Source organism: Calliopsis andreniformis, chromosome 11 (genome assembly GCF_051401765.1).
Source record: "Calliopsis andreniformis isolate RMS-2024a chromosome 11, iyCalAndr_principal, whole genome shotgun sequence".
Taxonomy (NCBI): domain Eukaryota; kingdom Metazoa; phylum Arthropoda; class Insecta; order Hymenoptera; family Andrenidae; genus Calliopsis; species Calliopsis andreniformis.
Genome location: NC_135072.1, coordinates 18524395 through 18546775, shown reverse-complemented (window position 1 = coordinate 18546775; position 22381 = coordinate 18524395).

Genomic DNA, 22381 nt, shown 5'->3' with positions numbered 1-22381 from the left:
GCAACCAGTATGAAACTTATGGTCATTTCTACTTTCCGAGCAACCTAGACTTCACCCTAGGGCCTTGCTCCAACAGGTTGAATAGTTAGGGCCTTAGAAGTCAACGCCCGAACCATAAAATACAAAATAAATAGAACAGTTTTTCCATTGTATAAAACGAATAATTGCTACCAGTGTAAAAGTTATGGTCAGTTTTACGTGCCGGGCAACCTAGGCCTCACTCTAGGTCGTTTTTCCACCAGATCGAATTGTTAGGGCCTAAGAAGTCAACGCCAGAAGCATAAGATACAATAAAAATAGAACAGTTTTTCCATCGTATAAAACGAATAAGAGCAACCAGTGTGAAAGTTATGGTCATTTCTACGTTTCGGCAACCTAGGCTTCACCCCAGGGCGTTGTTCCACAAGATCGAATAGTTAGGGCCTAAGAAGTGTACGCCAGCAGCATAAAATACAATATAAATAGAATAGTTCTTCCATCATATAAAACGAATAATTGCAACCAGTATGAAACTTATGGTCATTTCTACTTTCCGGGCAACCTAGGCTACACCCTATGGCGTTGCTCCAACAGATTGAATAGTTAGGGCCTTAGAAGTCAATGCCCGAAGCACAAAATGCAATAAAAATACAACAGTTTTTCCGTCATATAACAGGAATAATTGCAACCAGTTTGAAAGTGATGGTCATTTCTACGTTCCGGGAAACCTAGGCTTCACTCTAGGGCGTTGCTCCACCAGATCAAACAGTTAGGGCCTTAGAAGCCAACGCCCGAAGCATTAAATACAATATAAATAGAACAGTTTTTCCATTGTGTAAAACGAATAATTGCTACCAGTGTAAAAGTTATGGCCATTCCTACGTTGCGGGCAACCTAGGCTTCACCTTAGGCCGTTGTTCCACCAGATCGAATAGTTAGGGCCTAAGAAGTGAACGCCAGAAGCATAAAATACAATATAAATACAACAGTTTTTCCATCATATAAAACGAATAATTGCAACCAGTATGAAAGTTATGGTCATTTCTACATTCCGAGCAACCTAGGCTTCACTCTAGGGCGTTGCTCCAGCAGATTGAATAGTCAGGGCCTTATAAGTCAACGCCCGAAGCATAAAATGCAGTAAAAATACAACAGTTTTTCCATCTTATAACAGGATTAATTGCAACCAGTTTGAAAGTGATGGTCATTTTTACGTTCCGGGCAACCTAGGCTTCACTCTAGGGCGTTGCTCCACTAGATCGAATAGCTAGGGCCTTAGAAGTCAACGCCAGAGGCATAAAATACAATATAAATTCAACAGCTTTTCCATCGTAAAGAACGAATAATTGCAACCAGTGTGAAAGTTATGGTTATTTCTACATTCCGAGCAACCTAGGCTTCACGCTTGGGCGTTGCTCCACCAGATCCAATAGTTAGGTCCTTAGAAGTCAACGCCAGAAGCATAAAATACGATATAAATACAACAGCTTTTGCATCCTATAAAAGGAATAATTGCAAACAGTGTGAAAGTAATTCTCATTTCTACGTTCCGGGCAACCTAGGCCACACTCTAGGGCGTTGCTACACCAGATCAAACAGTTAGGGCCTTAGAAGTTAACGCCGGAAGCATAAAATACAAAATAAATAGAACAGTATTTCCATTGTATAAAACGAATAATTGCTACCAGTGTAAAAGTTATGGTCATGTCTACGTTCCGGGCAACCTAGGCTTCACCCTAGGGCATTGTTCCATTAGATCGAATAGTTAGGCCCTAAGAAGTGAACGCCAGAAGCATAAAATACAATATAAATACAACAGTTTTTCCATCATATAAAACGAGTAATTGCAACCAGTATGAAAGTTGTGGTCATTTCTACTTTCCGGGCAACCTAGGCAACACCCTAGGGCGTTGCTCCGGCACATTGAATACTTAGGGCCTTAGAAGTCAATGCCCGAAGCATAAAATGCAATAAAAATACTACAGTTTTTCCATCATATAAACGGTATAATTGCAACCAGTTTGAAAGTGATGGTCATTTCAACGTTCCGGGCAACCTAGGCTTCACTCTAGGGCGTTGCTCCACCAGATCGAATAGTTAGGGCCTTAGAAGTCAACGCCACAAGCATAAAATACAATAGAAATACAACAGTCTTTCCATCCTATAACAGGAATAAATGCAACCCTTGTGATAGTGATGGTCATTTGTACGTTCCAGGCAACCTAGGCTTCACTCTAGGGCGTTGTTCCACCAGATCGAATAGTTAGGGCCTAAGAAGTGTACGCCAGCAGCATAAAATACAATATAAATACAATAGTTCTTCCATCATATAAAACGAATAATTGCAACCAGTATGAAACTTATGGTCATTTCTACTTTCCGGGCAACCTAGGCTACACCCTATGGCGTTGCTCCAACAGATTGAATAGTTAGGGCCTTAGAAGTCAATGCCCGAAGCATAAAATGCAATGAAAATACAACAGTTTTTCCGTCATATAACAGGAATAATTGCAACCAGTTTGAAAGTGATGGTCATTTCTACGTTCCTGGAAACCTAGGCTTCACTCTAGGGCGTTGCTCCACCAGATCAAACAGTTAGGGCCTTAGAAGTCAACGCCCGAAGCATAAAATACAAAATAAACAGAACAGTTTTTCCATTGTATAAAATGAATAATTGCTACCAGTGTAAAAGTTATGGTCATTTCTACGTTCCGGGAAACCTAGGCTTCACCCTAGGGCGTTGTTCCACCAGATCGAATAGTTAGGGCCTAAGAAGTGAACGCCAGAAGCATAAAATACAATATAAATACAACAGCTTTTCCATCATATAAAACGAGTAATTGCAACCAGTATGAAAGTTGTGGTCATTTCTACTTTCCGGGCAACCTAGGCAACACCCTAGGGCGTTGCTCCAACAGATTGAATACTTAGGGCCTTAGAAGTCAATGCCCGAAGCATAAAATGCAATAAAAATACTACAGTTTTTATCCATCATATAAACGGAATAATTGCAACCAGTTTGAAAGTGATGGTCATTTCAACGTTCCGGGCAACCTAGGCTTCACTCTAGGGCGTTGCTCCACCAGATCGAATAGTTAGGGCCTTAGAAGTCAACGCCACAAGCATAAAATACAATAAAGATGCAACAGATTTTCCATCGTATAAAACGAATAATTTCAACCAGTGTGAATGTTATGGTAATTTTTACATTCCGAGCAACCTAGGCTTCACTCTAGGGCGTTGATCCACCAGATAGAATAGTTAAGGCCTTAGAAGTCAACGCCAGAAGCGTAAAATTCAATAAAGATGCAACAGTTTTTCCATCGTATAACAGGAATAACTGCAAGCAGTGTGAAAGTACTGGTGATTTCTACGTTCCGGGTAACCTAGGCTCCACTCTATGGCGTTGCTCCACCAGATCGAACAGCTAGGGCCTAAGAAGGCAACGCCAGAAGCATAAAATACAATATAAATATAACAGTTTTTCGATCGTATAGAACGAATAATAGCAACCAGTGTGAAAGTTAACGTCATTTCTACTTTCCGGGCAACCTAGGCTTCACCCATGGGCGTTGCTCCAACAGATTGAATAGTTAGGGCCTTAGAAGTCAACGCCCGACGCATAAAATACAAAATAAATATAACTGTTTTTCCATCGTGTAAAACGGATAATTGCTTCCGGTGTGAAAGTTATGGTCATTTCTACGTTCCGGTCAACCTAGGCTTCACCATAGGGCATTGTTCCACCAGATCGAATAGTTAAGGCCTAAGAAGTGAACGCCAGAAGCATAAAATACAATATAAATACAACAGTTTTTCCATCATATAAAACGAATAATTGCAACCAGTGTGAAAGTTATGGTCATTTCTACGTTCCGGGCAACCTAGGCTTCACCCCATGTCGTTGTTCTACCAGATCGAATAGTTAGGGCCTAAGAAGTGAACGCCAGCAGCATAAAATACAATATAAATACAACAGTTCTTCCATCGTATAAAAGGAATAATTGCAAACAGTGTGAAAGTAATGGTCATTTCTACGTTCCGGGCAAACTAGGCTTCACCCTCGGGCGATGCTCCACCAGATGAAACAGTTAGGGCCTTAGAAATCAACGCCCGAAGCATAAAATACATAATAAATAGAACAGTTTTTCCATTTTATAAAACGAATAATTGCTACCAGTGTAAAAGTTATGGTCATTTCTACGTTCCGGGTAACCTACGCTTCACCCTAGGGCGTTGTTCCACCAGATCGAATAGTTAGGGCCTTAGAAGTCAACGCCCGCAGCATAAAATAGGATATAAATACAACAGCTTTTCCATCGTATAAAACGAATAATAGCAACCAGTGTGAAAGTTATGGTCATTTCTACGTTCCGAGAAACCTAGGCTTCACCTTAGGCCGTTGTTCCACCAGATCGAATAGTTAGGGCCTAAGAAGTGAACGCCAGAAGCATAAAATACAATATAAATACAACAGTTTTTCCATCATATAAAACGAATAATTGCAACCAGTATGAAAGTTATGGTCATTCCTACTTTCCGGGCAACCTAGGATACACCCTAGGGCGTTGCTCCAACAGATTGAAGAGTTAGCGCCTTAGAAGTCAACGCCCGAAGCATAAAATGCAAAATAAATAGAACAGTTTTTCTATCATAAAGAACGAATAATTGCAACCGGTGTGAAAGTTATGGTTATTTCTACATTCCGAGAAACCTAGGCTTCACTCTAGGGCGTTGCTCCACCAGATCGAATAGTTAGGTCCTTAGAAGTCAACGCCAGAAGCATAAAATACGATATAAATACAACATCTTTTGCATCGTATAAAAGGAATAATTGCAAACAGTGTGAAAGTAATTGTCATTTCTACGTTCCGGGCAACCTAGGCTTCAGTCTAGGGCGTTGCTCCACCAGATCAAACAGTTAGGGCCTTAGAAGTCAACGCCCGAAGCATAAAATACAAAATAAATAGAACTGTTTTTCCATTGTAAAAAACGAATAATTGCTACCAGTGTAAAAGTTATGGTCATTTCTACGTTCCGGGCAACCTAGGCTTCACCCTAGGGCGTTGTTCCACCAGATCGAATAGTCAGGGCCTAAGAAGTGAGCGCCAGAAGCATAAAATGCAATAAAAATACAACAGTCTTTCCATCCTATAACAGGAATAATTGCAACCCGTGTGAAAGTGATGGTCATTTGTACGTTCCAGGCAACCTAGGCTTCACTCTAGGGCGTTGTTCCACCAGATCGAATTGTTAGGGCCTAAGAAGTCAACGCCAGAAGCATAAGATACATAATAAATATAACAGCTTTTCCATCGTATAGAACGAATAATAGCATCCAGTGTGATAGTTATGGTCATTTCTACGTTCCGGGCAACCTAGGCTTCACTCTAGGGCGTTGCTCCACCAGATCAAACAGTTAGGGCCTTAGAAGTCAACGCCCGAAGCATAAAATACAAAATAAACAGAACAGTTTTTCCATTGTATAAAACGAATAATTGCTACCAGTGTAAAAGTTATGGCCATTTCTACGTTCCGGGCAACCTAGGCTTCACCCTAGGGCGTTGTTCCACCAGATCGAATATTTAGGGCCTAAGAAGTGAACGCCAGAAGCATAAAATACAATATAAATACAACAGTTTTTCCATCATATAAAACGAGTAGTTGCAACCAGTATGAAAGTTGTGGTCATTTCTACTTTCCGGGCAACCTAGGCTACACCCTAGGGCGTTGCTCCAACAGATTGAATAGTTAGGGCCTTAGAAGTCAATGCCCGAAGCATAAAATGCAATAAAAATACTACAGTTTTTCCATCATATAAACGGAATAATTGCAACCAGTTTGAAAGTGATGGTCATTTCTACGTTCCGGGCAACCTAGGCTTCACTCTAGGGCGTTGCTCCACCCGATCGAATAGTTAGTGCCTTAGAAGTCAACGCCAGATGCATAAAATACAATATAAACACAACAGTTTTTCCATCGCATAAAACGAATAATTGCTACCAGTATGGAAGTGATGGTCATTTCTACGTTCCGGGTAACCTAGGCTTCACTCTAGGGCGTTGTTCCACCAGATCGAACAGTCAGGGCCTAAGAAATCAACGCCAGAAGCATAAAATTCAATATAAATATAACAGTTTTTCCATCGTATAAAACGAATAATTTCAACCAGTGTGAATGCTATGATCATTTCTACATTCCGAGCAACCTAGGCTTCACTCTAGGGCGTTGATCCACCAGATAGAATAGTTAGGGCCTTAGAAGTCAGCGCCAGAAGAATAAAATTCAATAAAGATGCAACAGTTTTTCCATCGTATAGCAGGAATAACTGCAATCAGTGTGAAAGTACTGGTCATTTCTACGTTCCGGGTAACCTAGGCTTCACTCTAGGGCGTTGTTCCACCAGATCGAATAGTTTGGGCCTAAGAAGTAAACGCCAGAAGCATAAAATACAATATAAATATAACAATTTTTCCATCGTATAAAACGAATAATAGCAATCAGTGTGAAAGTTATGGTCATTTCTAAGTTCCGGGCAACCTAGGCTTCACCCTAGGGCGTTGCTCCAACAGATTGAATAGTTAGGGCCTTAGAAGTCAACGCCCGAAGCATAAAATGCAATAAAAATGCATCAGTTTTTCATCGTATAAAAGGATTGATTGCAACCAGTTTGAAAGTGATGGTCATTTCTACGTTCCGGGCAACCCAGGCTTCACTCTATGTCGTTCTTCCACGACATCGAATAGCTACGGCCTCAGAAGTCAACGCCTGAAGCATAAAATACAATAAAAATACAACAGTCTTTCCATCCTATAACAGGAATAATTGCAACCAGTTTGAAAGTGATGGTCATTTCTACGTTCCGGGCAACCTAGGCCTCACTCTATGACGTTGTTCCACCAGATCGAATAGTTAGAGCCTTAGAAGTCAACGCCAGAAGCATAAAATACAATATAAATAAAACAGTTTTTCCATTGTATAAAACGAATAATTGCTACCAGTATGGAAGTGATGGTCATTTCGACGTTCCGGGCTACCTAGGCCTCACTCTAGGAAGTTGTTCCAACAGATTGAATAGTTAGGGCCTTAGAAGTCAATGCCCGAAGCATAAAATGCAATGAAAATACAACAGTTTTTCCGTCATATAACAGGAATAATTGCAACCAGTTTGAAAGTGATGGTCATTTCTACGTTCCTGGAAACCTAGGCTTCACTCTAGGGCGTTGCTCCACCAGATCAAACAGTTAGGGCCTTAGAAGTCAACGCCCGAAGCATAAAATACAAAATAAACAGAACAGTTTTTCCATTGTATAAAATGAATAATTGCTACCAGTGTAAAAGTTATGGTCATTTCTACGTTCCGGGAAACCTAGGCTTCACCCTAGGGCGTTGTTCCACCAGATCGAATAGTTAGGGCCTAAGAAGTGAACGCCAGAAGCATAAAATACAATATAAATACAACAGCTTTTCCATCATATAAAACGAGTAATTGCAACCAGTATGAAAGTTGTGGTCATTTCTACTCTCCGGGCAACCTAGGCAACACCCTAGGGCGTTGCTCCAACAGATTGAATACTTAGGGCCTTAGAAGTCAATGCCCGAAGCATAAAATGCAATAAAAATACTACAGTTTTTATCCATCATATAAACGGAATAATTGCAACCAGTTTGAAAGTGATGGTCATTTCAACGTTCCGGGCAACCTAGGCTTCACTCTAGGGCGTTGCTCCACCAGATCGAATAGTTAGGGCCTTAGAAGTCAACGCCACAAGCATAAAATACAATAAAGATGCAACAGATTTTCCATCGTATAAAACGAATAATTTCAACCAGTGTGAATGTTATGGTAATTTTTACATTCCGAGCAACCTAGGCTTCACTCTAGGGCGCTGATCCACCAGATAGAATAGTTATGGCCTTAGAAGTCAACGCCAGAAGCGTAAAATTCAATAAAGATGCAACAGTTTTTCCATCGTATAACAGGAATAACTGCAAGCAGTGTGAAAGTACTGGTGATTTCTACGTTCCGGGTAACCTAGGCTCCACTCTATGGCGTTGCTCCACCAGATCGAACAGCTAGGGCCTAAGAAGGCAACGCCAGAAGCATAAAATACAATATAAATATAACAGTTTTTCGATCGTATAGAACGAATAATAGCAACCAGTGTGAAAGTCAACGTCATTTCTACTTTCCGGGCAACCTAGGCTTCACCCATGGGCGTTGCTCCAACAGATTGAATAGTTAGGGCCTTAGAAGTCAACGCCCGACGCATAAAATACAAAATAAATATAACTGTTTTTCCATCGTGTAAAACGGATAATTGCTTCCGGTGTGAAAGTTATGGTCATTTCTACGTTCCGGTCAACCTAGGCTTCACCATAGGGCGTTGTTCCACCAGATCGAATAGTTAGGGCCTAAGAAGTGAACGCCAGAAGCATAAAATACAATATAAATACAACAGTTTTTCCATCATATAAAACGAATAATTGCAACCAGTGTGAAAGTTATGGTCATTTCTACGTTCCGGGCAAACTAGGCTTCACCCTCGGGCGATGCTCCACCAGATGAAACAGTTAGGGCCTTAGAAATCAACGCCCGAAGCATAAAATACATAATAAATAGAACAGTTTTTCCATTTTATAAAACGAATAATTGCTACCAGTGTAAAAGTTATGGTCATTTCTACGTTCCGGGTAACCTACGCTTCACCCTAGGGCGTTGTTCCACCAGATCGAATAGTTAGGGCCTTAGAAGTCAACGCCCGCAGCATAAAATAGGATATAAATACAACAGCTTTTCCATCGTATAAAACGAATAATAGCAACCAGTGTGAAAGTTATGGTCATTTCTACGTTCCGAGAAACCTAGGCTTCACCTTAGGCCGTTGTTCCACCAGATCGAATAGTTAGGGCCTAAGAAGTGAACGCCAGAAGCATAAAATACAATATAAATACAACAGTTTTTCCATCATATAAAACGAATAATTGCAACCAGTATGAAAGTTATGGTCATTCCTACTTTCCGGGCAACCTAGGATACACCCTAGGGCGTTGCTCCAACAGATTGAAGAGTTAGCGCCTTAGAAGTCAACGCCCGAAGCATAAAATGCAAAATAAATAGAACAGTTTTTCTATCATAAAGAACGAATAATTGCAACCGGTGTGAAAGTTATGGTTATTTCTACATTCCGAGAAACCTAGGCTTCACTCTAGGGCGTTGTTCCAGCAGATCGAATTGTTAGGGCCTGAGAAGTCAACGCCAGAAGCATAAGATACATAATAAATATAACAGCTTTTCCATCGTATAGAACGAATAATAGCATCCAGTGTGATAGTTATGGTCATTTCTACGTTCCGGGTAACCTAGGCTTCACTCTAGGGCGTTGCTCCACCAGATCAAACAGTTAGGGCCTTAGAAGTCAACGCCCGAAGCATAAAATACAAAATAAACAGAACAGTTTTTCCATTGTATAAAACGAATAATTGCTACCGGTGTGAAAGTTATGGTCATTTCTACGTTCCGGTCAACCTAGGCTTCACCATAGGGCGTTGTTCTACCAGATCGAATAGTTAGGGCCTAAGAAGTGAACGCCAGCAGCATAAAATACAATATAAATACAACAGTTCTTCCATCATATAAAACGAATAATTGCAACCAGTATGAAAGTTATGGTCATTTCTACGTTCCGGGCAACCCAGGCTTCACTCTATGTCGTTCTTCCACCACATCGAATAGCTACGGCCTCATAAGTCAACGCCTGAAGCATAAAATACAATAAAAATACAACAGTCTTTCCATCCTATAACAGGAATAATTGCAACCAGTTTGAAAGTGATGGTCATTTCTACGTTCCGGGCAACCTAGGCTTCACTCTAGGGCGTTGCTCCACCCGATCGAATAGTTGGTGCCTTAGAAGTCAACGCCAGATGCATAAAATACAATATAAACACAACAGTTTTTCCATCGCATAAAACGAATAATTGCTACCAGTATGGAAGTGATGGTCATTTCTACGTTCCGGGTAACCTAGGCTTCACTCTAGGGCGTTGTTCCACCAGATCGAACAGTCAGGGCCTAAGAAATCAACGCCAGAAGCATAAAATTCAATATAAATATAACAGATTTTCCATCGTATAAAACGAATAATTTCAACCAGTGTGAATGTTATGATCATTTCTACATTCCGAGCAACCTAGGCTTCACTCTAGGGCGTTGATCCACCAGATAGAATAGTTAGGGCCTTAGAAGTCAGCGCCAGAAGAATAAAATTCAATAAAGATGCAACAGTTTTTCCATCGTATAGCAGGAATAACTGCAATCAGTGTGAAAGTACTGGTCATTTCTACGTTCCGGGTAACCTAGGCTTCACTCTAGGCCGTTGTTCCACCAGATCGAATAGTTAGGGCCTAAGAAGTAAACGCCAGAAGCATAAAATACAATATAAATATAACAATTTTTCCATCGTATAAAACGAATAATAGCAATCAGTGTGAAAGTTATGGTCATTTCTAAGTTCCGGGCAACCTAGGCTTCACCCTAGGGCGTTGCTCCAACAGATTGAATAGTTAGGGCCTTAGAAGTCAACGCCCGAAGCATAAAATGCAATAAAAATGCATCAGTTTTTGCATCGTATAAAAGGATTGATTGCAACCAGTTTGAAAGTGATGGTCATTTCTACGTTCCGGGCAACCCAGGCTTCACTCTATGTCGTTCTTCCACGACATCGAATAGCTACGGCCTCAGAAGTCAACGCCTGAAGCATAAAATACAATAAAAATACAACAGTCTTTCCATCCTATAACAGGAATAATTGCAACCAGTTTGAAAGTGATGGTCATTTCTACGTTCAGGGCAACCTAGGCCTCACTCTATGACGTTGTTCCACCAGATCGAATAGTTAGAGCCTTAGAAGTCAACGCCAGAAGCATAAAATACAATATAAATAAAACAGTTTTTCCATCGTATAAAACGAATAATTGCTACCAGTATGGAAGTGATGGTCATTTCGACGTTCCGGGCTACCTAGGCCTCACTCTAGGAAGTTGTTCCACCAGATCGAATTGGTAGGGCATAACAAGTCAACGCCAGAAGCATAAGATACAATATAAATATAACAGTTTTTCCATCGTATAGAACGAATAATAGCAACCAGTGTGAAAGTTATGGTCATTTCTACGTTTCGGCAACCTAGGCTTCACCCCAGGGCGTTGTTCCACAAGATCGAATAGTTAGGGCCTAAGAAGCGTACGCCAGCAGCATAAAATACAATATAAATACAATAGTTCTTCCATCATATAAAACGAATAATTGCAACCAGTATGAAAGTTATGGTCATTTCTACGTTCCGGGCAACCTAGGCTTCACTCTATGGCGTTCTTCCACCACATCGAATAGCGGCGACCTCAGAAGTCAACGCCTGAAGCATAAAATACAATAGAAATACAACAGTCTTTCCATCCTATAACAGGAATAAATGCAACCCTTGTGATAGTGATGGTCATTTGTACGTTCCAGGCAACCTAGGCTTCACTCTAGGGCGTTGTTCCACCAGATCGAATAGTTAGGGCCTAAGAAGTGTACGCCAGCAGCATAAAATACAATATAAATACAATAGTTCTTCCATCATATAAAACGAATAATTGCAACCAGTATGAAACTTATGGTCATTTCTACTTTCCGGGCAACCTAGGCTACACCCTATGGCGTTGCTCCAACAGATTGAATAGTTAGGGCCTTAGAAGTCAATGCCCGAAGCATAAAATGCAATAAAAATACAACAGTTTTTCCGTCATATAACAGGAATAATTGCAACCAGTTTGAATGTTATGGTCATTTCTACATTCCGAGCAACCTAGGCTTCACTCTAGGACGTTGATCCAACAGATTGAATAGTTAGGGCCTTAGCAGTCAACGCCCGAAGCATAAAATACAATATAAATGCAACAGTTTTTCCATCATATAACAGGAATAATTGCAACCAGTTTGAAAGTGATGGCTATTTCTACGTTCCGGGCAACCTAGGCCTCACTCTATGACGTTGTTCCACCAGATTGAATAGTTAGGCCCTAAGAAATCAACGCCTGAAGCATAAAATACAATAGAAATACAACAGTCTTTCCATCCTATAACAGGAATAAATGCAACCCTTGTGATAGTGATGGTCATTTGTACGTTCCAGGCAACCTAGGCTTCACTCTAGGGCGTTGTTCCACCAGATCGAATAGTTAGGGCCTAAGAAGTGTACGCCAGCAGCATAAAATACAATATAAATACAATAGTTCTTCCATCATATAAAACGAATAATTGCAACCAGTATGAAACTTATGGTCATTTCTACTTTCCGGGCAACCTAGGCTACACCCTATGGCGTTGCTCCAACAGATTGAATAGTTAGGGCCTTAGAAGTCAATGCCCGAAGCATAAAATGCAATAAAAATACAACAGTTTTTCCGTCATATAACAGGAATAATTGCAACCAGTTTGAATGTTATGGTCATTTCTACATTCCGAGCAACCTAGGCTTCACTCTAGGACGTTGATCCAACAGATTGAATAGTTAGGGCCTTAGCAGTCAACGCCCGAAGCATAAAATACAATATAAATGCAACAGTTTTTCCATCATATAACAGGAATAATTGCAACCAGTTTGAAAGTGATGGCTATTTCTACGTTCCGGGCAACCTAGGCCTCACTCTATGACGTTGTTCCACCAGATTGAATAGTTAGGCCCTAAGAAATCAACGCCAGAAGCATAAAATACAATATAAATATAACAGTTTTTCCATCGTATAAAACGAATAATTTCAACCAGTGTGAATGTTATGGTCATTCCTACATTCCGAGCAACCTAGGCCTCACCCCAGGGCGTTGTTCCACCAGGTCGAATAGTTAGGGCCTAAGAAGTGAACGCCTGAAGCATAAAATACAATAAAAATACAACAGTCTTTCCATCCTATAACAGGAATAATTGCAACCCGTGTGAAAGTGATGATCATTTGTACGTTCCAGGCAACCTAGGCTTCACTCTAGGGCGTTGTTCCAGCAGATCGAATTGTTAGGGCCTGAGAAGTCAACGCCAGAAGCATAAGATACATAATAAATATAACAGCTTTTCCATCGTATAGAACGAATAATAGCATCCAGTGTGATAGTTATGGTCATTTCTACGTTCCGGGCAACCTAGGCTTCACTCTAGGGCGTTGCTCCACCAGATCAAACAGTTAGGGCCTTAGAAGTCAACGCCCGAAGCATAAAATACAAAATAAACAGAACAGTTTTTCCATTGTATAAAACGAATAATTGCTACCAGTGTAAAAGTTATGGTCATTTCTACGTTCCGGGCAACCTAGGCTACACCCTAGGGCGTTGCTCCAACAGATTGAATAGTTAGGGCCTTAGAAGTCAATGCCCGAAGCATAAAATGCAATAAAAATACTACAGTTTTTCCATCATATAAACGGAATAATTGCAACCAGTTTGAAAGTGATGGTCATTTCAACGTTCCGGGCAACCTAGGCTTCACTCTAGGGCGTTGCTCCACCAGATCGAATAGTTAGGGCCTTAGAAGTCAACGCCAGAAGCATAAAATACAATAAAGATGCAACAGATTTTCCATCGTATAAAACGAATAATTTCAACCAGTGTGAATGTTATGGTAATTTTTACATTCCGAGCAACCTAGGCTTCACTCTAGGGCGTTGATCCACCAGATTGAATAGTTAGGGCCTTAGAAGTCAATGCCCGAAGCATAAAATGCAATAAAAATACTACAGTTTTTCCATCATATAAACGGAATAATTGCAACCAGTTTGAAAGTGATGGTCATTTCTACGTTCCGGGCAACATCGGCTTCACTCTAGGGCGTTGCTCCACCAGATCGAATAGTTAGTGCCTTAGAAGTCAACGCCAGAAGCATAAAATACACTATAAATACAACAGTTTTTCCATCGTATAAAACGAATAATTGCAACCAGTATGAAAGTTAACGTCATTTCTACTTTCCGGGCAACCTAGGCTTCACTGTATGGCGTTGCTCCAACAGATTGAATAGTTAGGGCCTTAGAAGTCAACGCCAGAAGCATAAAATTCAATAAAGATGCAACAGTTTTTCCATCGTATAACAGGAATAACTGCAAGCAGTGTGAAAGTACTGGTCATTTCTACGTTCCGGGTAACCTAGGCTCCACTCTAGGGCGTTGTTCCACCAGATCGAACAGCTAGGGCCTAAGAAGGCAACGCCAGAAGCATAAAGTACAATATAAATATAAGAGTTTTTCGACCGTATAGAACGAATAATAGCAACCAGTGTGAAAGTTAACGTCATTTCTACTTTCCGGGCAACCTAGGCTTCACCTTTGTGCGTAGGTGCAACAGATTGAATAGTTAGGGCCTTAGAAGTCAACGCCCGACGCATAAAATACAAAATAAATATAACTGTTTTTCCATCGTGTAAAACGAATAATTGCTACCGGTGTGAAAGTTATGGTCATTTCTACGTTCCGGTCAACCTAGGCTTCACCATAGGGCGTTGTTCCACCAGATCGTACAGTTAGGGCCTAAGAAGTGAACGCCAGAAGCATAAAATACAATATAAATACAACAGTTTTTCCATCATATAAAACGAATAATTGCAACCAGTGTGAAAGTTATGGTCTTTTCTACGTTCCGGTCAACCTAGGTTTCACCCCATGTCGTTGTTCTACCAGATCGAATAGCTAGGGCCTAAGAAGTGAACGCCAGCAGCATAAAATACAATATAAATACAACAGTTCTTCCATCATATAAAACGAATAATTGCAACCAGTATGAAAGTTATGGTCATTTCTACGTTCCGGGCAACCCAGGCTTCACTCTGTGTCGTTCTTCCACCACATCGAATAGCTACGGCCTCAGAAGTCAACGCCTGAAGCATAAAATACAATAAAAATACAACAGTCTTTCCATCCTATAACAGGAATAATTGCAACCAGTTTGAAAGTGATGGTCATTTCTACGTTCCGGGCAACCTAGGCGTCACTCTAGGGCGTTGCTCCACCAGATCGCATAGTTAGTGCCTTAGAAGTCAACGCCAGATGCATAAAATACAATATAAACACAACAGTTTTTCCATCGCATAAAACGAATAATTGCTACCAGTATGGAAGTGATGGTCATTTCTACGTTCCTGGCAACCTAGGCCTCACTCTAGGGCGTTGTTGCACCAGATTGAATAGTTAGGGCCTAAGAAATCAGCGCCAGAAGCATAAAATTCAATAAAGATGCAACAGTTTTTCCATCGTATAACAGGAATAACTGCAAGCAGTGTGAAAGTACTGGTCATTTCTACGTTCCGGGTAACCTAGGCTCCACTCTAGGGCGTTGTTCCACCAGATCGAACAGCTAGGGCCTAAGAAGGCAACGCCAGAAGCATAAAGTACAATATAAATATAAGAGTTTTTCGATCGTATAGAACGAATAATAGCAACCAGTGTGAAAGTTAACGTCATTTCTACTTTCCGGGCAACCTAGGCTTCACCCTTGTGCGTAGGTGCAACAGATTGAATAGTTAGGGCCTTAGAAGTCAACGCCCGACGCATAAAATACAAAATAAATATAACTGTTTTTCCATCGTGTAAAACGAATAATTGCTACCGGTGTGAAAGTTATGGTCATTTCTACGTTCCGGGTAACCTAGGCTTCACTCTAGGGCGTTGTTCCACCAGATCGAATAGTTAGGGCCTAAGAAGTAAACGCCAGAAGCATAAAATACAATATAAATATAACAATTTTTCCATCGTATAAAACGAATAATAGCAATCAGTGTGAACGTTATGGTCATTTCTAAGTTCCGGGGAACCTAGGCTTCACCCTAGGGCGTTGCTCCAACAGATTGAATAGTTAGGGCCTTAGAAGTCAACGCCCGAAGCATAAAATGCAATAAAAGTGCATCAGTTTTTCCATCGTATAAAAGGATTAATTGCAACCAGTTTGAAAGTGATGGTCATTTCTACGTTCCGGGCAACCCAGGCTTCACTCTATGTCGTTCTTCCACGACATCGAATAGCTACGGCCTCTGAAGTCAACGCCTGAAGCATAAAATACAATAAAAATACAACAGTCTTTCCATCCTATAACAGGAATAATTGCAACCAGTTTGAAAGTGATGGTCATTTCTACGTTACGGGCAACCTAGGCCTCACTCTATGACGTTGTTCCACCAGATCGAATAGTTAGAGCCTTAGAAGTCAACGCCAGAAGCATAAAATACAATATAAATAAAACAGTTTTTCCATCGTATAAAGCGAATAATTGCTACCAGTATGGAAGTGATGGTCATTTCGACGTTCCGGGCTACCTAGGCCTCACTCTAGGAAGTTGTTCCACCAGATCGAATTGTTAGGGCCTAACAAGTCAACGCCAGAAGCATAAGATACAATATAAATATAACAGTTTTTCCACCGTATAGAACGAATAATAGCAACCAGTGTGAAAGTTATGGTCATTTCTACGTTCCGGGCAACCTAAGCTTCACTCTAGGGCGTTGCTCCACCAGATCAAACAGCTAGGGCCTTAGAGGTCAACGCCCGATGCATAAAATACAAAATAAATAGAACAGTTTTTCCATTGTATAAAACGAATAATTGCTACTAGTGTAAAAGTTATGGTCAGTTCTACGTTCCGGGCAACCTAGGCCTCACTCTAGGTCGAATTTCCACCAGATCGAATTGTTAGGGCCTAAGAAGTCAACGCCAGAAGCTTAAGATACAATATAAATAGAACAGTTTTTCCATCGTATAAAACGAATAATAGCAACCAGTGTGGAAGTTATGGTCATTTCTACGTTTCGGCAACCTAGGCTTCACACCAGGGCGTTGTTCCACAAGATCGAATAGTTAGGGCCTAAGAAGTGTACGCCAGCAGCATAAAATACAATATAAATACAATAGTTCTTCCATCATATAAAACGAATAATTGCAACCAGTATGAAAGTTAAGGTCATTTCTACGTTCCGGGCAACCTAGGCTTCACTCTATGGCGTTCTTCCACCACATCGAATAGCGGCGGCCTCAGCAGTCAACGCCTGAAGCATAAAATACAATATAAATGCAACAGTTTTTCCATCATATAACAGGAATAATTGCAACCAGTTTGGAAGTGATGGTCATTTCTACGTTCCGGGCAACCTAGGCTTCACTCTAGGGCGTTGCTCCACCAGATCGAATAGTTAGGGCCTTAGAAGTCAACGCCAGAAGCATAAAATGCAATAAAAATACAACAGTTTTTCCATCGTATAACAGGAATAACTGCAAGCAGTGTGAAAGTACTGGTCATTTCTACGTTCCGGGCAAACTAGGCTTCACCCTCGGGCGGTGCTCCACCAGATGAAACAGTTAGGGCCTTAGAAGTGAACGCCAGCAGCATAAAATACAATATAAATACAACAGTGCTTCCATCATATAAAACGAATAATTGCAACCAGTATGAAAGTTATGGTCATTTCTACGTTCCGGGCAACCCAGGCTTCACTCTATGTCGTTCTTCCACCACATCGAATAGCTACGGCCTCAGAAGTCAACGCCTGAAGCATACAATAGAATAAAGATGCAACAGCTTTTCCACCGTATTAAACGAATAATTTCAACCACTGTGAATGTTATGGTCATTTCTACATTCCGAGCAACCTATGCTTCACTCTAGGACGTTGATCCAACAGATTGAATAGTTAGGGCCTTAGCAGTCAACGCCCGAAGCATAAAATACAATATAAATGCAACAGTTTTTCCATCATATAACAGGAATAATTGCAACCAGTTTGGAAGTGATGGTCATTTCTACGTTCCGGGCAACCTAGGCTTCACTCTAGGGCGTTGCTCCACCAGATCGAATAGTTAGGGCCTTAGAAGTCAACGCCAGAAGCATAAAATGCAATAAAAATACAACAGTCTTTCCATCCTATAACAGGAATAATTGCAACCCGTGTGAAAGTGATGGTCATTTGTACGTTCCAGGGAACCTAGGCTTCACTCTAGGGCGTAGCTGCACCAGATCAAATTGTTAGGGCCAAAGAAGTCAACGCCCGAAGCATAAAATACAAAATAAATAGAACAGTTTTTCCATTGTATAAAACGAATAATTGCTACCAGTGTAAAAGTTATGGTCATTTCTACGTTCCGGTCAACCTAGGCTTCACTCTAGAGCGTTGCTCCACCAGATCGAATAGTTAGGTCCCTAGAAGTCAACGCCAGAAGCATAAAATACGATATAAATACAACAGCTTTTCCATCGTATAAAAGGAATAATTGCAAACAGTGTGAAAGTAATGGTCATTTCTACGTTCCGGGCAAACTAGGCTTCACCCTCGGGCGATGCTCCACCAGATGAAACAGTTAGGGCCTTAGAAGTCAACGCCCGAAGCATAAAATACATAATAAATAGAACAGTTTTTCTATTTTATAAAACGAATAATTGCTACCAGTGTAAAAGTTATGGTCATTTCTACGTTCCGGGCAACCTACGCTTCACCCTAGGGCGTTGCTCCATCAGATTGAATAGTTAGCGCCTTAGAAGTCAACGCCCGAAGCATAAAATGCAAAATAAATAGAACAGTTTTTCTATCATAAAGAACGAATAATTGCAACCGGTGTGAAAGTTATGGTTATTTCTACATTCCGAGAAACCTAGGCTTCACTCTAGGGCGTTGCTCCACCAGATCGAATAGTTAGGTCCTTAGAAGTCAACGCGAGAAGCATAAAATACGATATAAATACAACAGCTTTTGCATCGTATAAAAGGAATAATTGCAAACAGTGTGAAAGTAATTGTCATTTCTACGTTCCGGGCAACCTAGGCTTCACTCTAGGGCGTTGCTCCACCAGATCAAACAGTTAGGGCCTTAGAAGTCAACGCCCGCAGCATAAAATACGATATAAATACAACAGCTTTTCCATCGTATAAAACGAATAATAGCAACCAGTGTGAAAGTTATGGTCATTTCTACGTTCCGAGCAACCTAGGCTTCACCTTAGGCCGTTGTTCCACCAGATCGAATAGTTAGGGCCTAAGAAGTGAACGCCAGAAGCATTAAATACAATATAAATACAACAGTTCTTCCATCATATAAAACGAATAATTGCAACCAGTATGAAAGTTATGGTCATTTCTACGTTCCGGGCAACCCAGGCTTCACTCTATGTCGTTCTTCCACCACATCGAATAGCTACGGCCTCAGAAGTCAACGCCTGAAGCATAAAATACAATAAAAATACAACAGTCTTTCCATCCTATAACAGGAATAATTGCAACCAGTTTGAAAGTGATGGTCATTTCTACGTTCCGGGCAACCTAGGCTTCACTCTAGGGCGTTGCTCCACCAGATCGAATAGTTAGTGCCTTAGAAGTCAACGCCAGATGCATTAAATACAATATAAACACAACAGTTTTTCCATCGCATAAAACGAATAATTGCTACCAGTATGGAAGTGATGGTCATTTCTACGTTCCTGGCAACCTAGGCCTCACACTAGGGCGTTGTTGCACCAGATTGAATAGTTAGGGCCTAAGAAATCAGCGCCAGAAGCATAAAAATAAATATAAATATAACAGTTTTTCCATCGTATAAAACGAATAATTTTAACCAGTGTGAATTTTATGGTCATTTCTACATTCCGAGCAACCTAGGCTTCACTCTAGGGCGTTGATACACCAGATAGAATAGTTAGGGAATTAGAAGTCAGCGCCAGAAGCATAAAATTCAATAAAGATGCAACAGTTTTTCCATCGTATAGCAGGAATAACTGCAAACAGTGTGAAAGTACTGGTCATTTCTACGTTCCGGGTAACCTAGGCTTCACTCTAGGGCGTTGTTCCACCAGATCGAACAGTCAGGGCCTAAGAAATCAAAGCCAGAAGCATAAAATTCAATATAAATATAACAGTTTTTCCAGCGTATAAAACGAATAATTTCAACCAGTGTGAATGTTATGATCATTTCTACATTCCGAGCAACCTAGGCTTCACTCTAGGGCGTTGATCCACCAGATAGAATAGTTAGGGCCTTAGAAGTCAGCGCCAGAAGAATAAAATTCAATAAAGATGCAACAGTTTTTCCATCGTATAGCAGGAATAACTGCAATCAGTGTGAAAGTACTGGTCATTTCTACGTTCCGGGTAACCTAGGCTTCACTCTAGGGCGTTGCTCCACCAGATCGAATAGTTAGGGCCTAAGAAGTAAACGCCAGAAGCATAAAATACAATATAAATATAACAATTTTTCCATCGTATAAAACGAATAATAGCAATCAGTGTGAAAGTTATGGTCATTTCTAAGTTCCGGGCAACCTAGGCTTCACCCTAGGGCGTTGCTCCAACAGATTGAATAGTTAGGGCCTTAGAAGTCAACGCCCGAAGCATAAAATGCAATAAAAATGCATCAGTTTTTCCATCGTATAAAAGGATTAATTGCAACCAGTTTGAAAGTGATGGTCATTTCTACGTTCCGGGCAACCCAGGCTTCACTCTATGTCGTTCTTCCACGACATCGAATAGCTACGGCCTCAGAAGTAAACGCCTGAAGCATAAAATACAATAAAAATACAACAGTCTTTCCATCCTATAACTGGAATAATTGCAACCAGTTTGAAAGTGATGGTCATTTCTACGTTCCGGGCAACCTAGGCCTCACTCTATGACGTTGTTCCACCAGATCGAATAGTTAGAGCCTTAGAAGTCAACGCCAGAAGCATAAAATACAATATAAATAAAACAGTTTTTCCATCGTATAAAACGAATAATTGCTACCAGTATGGAAGTGATGGTCATTTCGACGTTCCGGGCTACCTTGACCTCTCTCTAGGAAGTTGTTCCACCAGATCGAATTGTTAGGGCCTAACAAGTCAACGCCAGAAGCATAAGATACAATATAAATATAACAGTTTTTCCATCGTATAGAACGAATAATAGCAACCAGTGTGAAAGTTATGGTCATTTCTACGTTTCGGCAAGCTAGGCTTCACCCCAGGGCGTTTTTCCACAAGATCGAATAGTTAGGGCCTAAGAAGTGTACGCCAGCAGCATAAAATACAATATAAATACAATAGTTCTTCCATCATATAAAACGAATAATTGCAACCAGTATGAAAGTTATGGTCATTTCTACGTTCCGGGAAACCTAGGCTTCACTCTATGGCGTTCTTCCACCACATCGAATAGCGGCGGCCTCAGAAGTCAACGCCTGAAGCATAAAATACAATAGAAATACAACAGTCTTTCCATCCTATAACAGGAATAAATGCAACCCTTGTGATAGTGATGGTCATTTGTACGTTCCAGGCAACCTAGGCTTCACTCTAGGGCGTTGTTCCACCAGATCGAATAGTTAGGGCCTAAGAAGTGAACGCCAGCAGCATAAAATACAATATAAATACAACAGTTCTTCCATCATATAAAACGAATAATTGCAACCAGTTTGAAAGTGATGGTCATTTCTACGTTCCGGGCAACCTAGGCTTCACTCTAGGGCGTTGCTCCACCAGATCGAATAGATAGGTCCTTAGAAGTCAACGCCAGAAGCATAAAATACGATATAAATACAACAGCTTTTCCATGGTATAAAAGGAATAATTGCAAACAGTGTGAAAGTAATGGTCATTCCTACGCTCCGGGCAACCTGGGCTTCACTCTACGGCGTTGTTCCACCAGATCGAATAGTTAGGGCCTAAGAAGTCAACACCAGAATTATAAAATACAAAATAAATACAACAGCCTTTACACCGTATAAAACGAATAATTGCAACCTGTGTGAAGGTTATGGTCATATCTACGTTCCGGGCAACCTAGGCTTCACTGCAGGGCGTTGCTCCACCAGATCGAAGTGTTAGGGCCTTAGAAGCCAACGCCCGAAGCATTAAATACAAAATAAATAGAACTGTTTTTCCATTGTATAAAACGAATAATTGCTACCAGTGTAAAAGTTATGGCCAATTCTACGTTGCGGGCAACCTAGGCTTCACCTTAGGCCGTTGTTCCACCAGATCGAATAGTTAGGGCCTAAGACGTGAACGCCAGAAGCATAAAATACAATATAAATACAACAGATTTTCCATCATATAAAACGAATAATTGCAGCCTGTGTGAAGGTTATGGTCATATCTACGTTCCGGGCAACCTAGGCTTCAATGTAGGGCGTTGCTCCACGAGATCGAAGTGTTAGGGCCTAAGAAGTCAACGCCCGCAGCATAAAATACGATATAAATACAACAGCTTTTCCATCGTATAAAACGAATAATAGCAACCAGTGTGAAAGTTATGGTCATTTCTACGTTCCGGGCAACCTAGGCTTCACCTTAGGCCGTTGTTCCACCAGATCGAATAGTTAGGGCCTAAGAAGTGAACGCCAGAAGCATTAAATACAATATAAATACAACA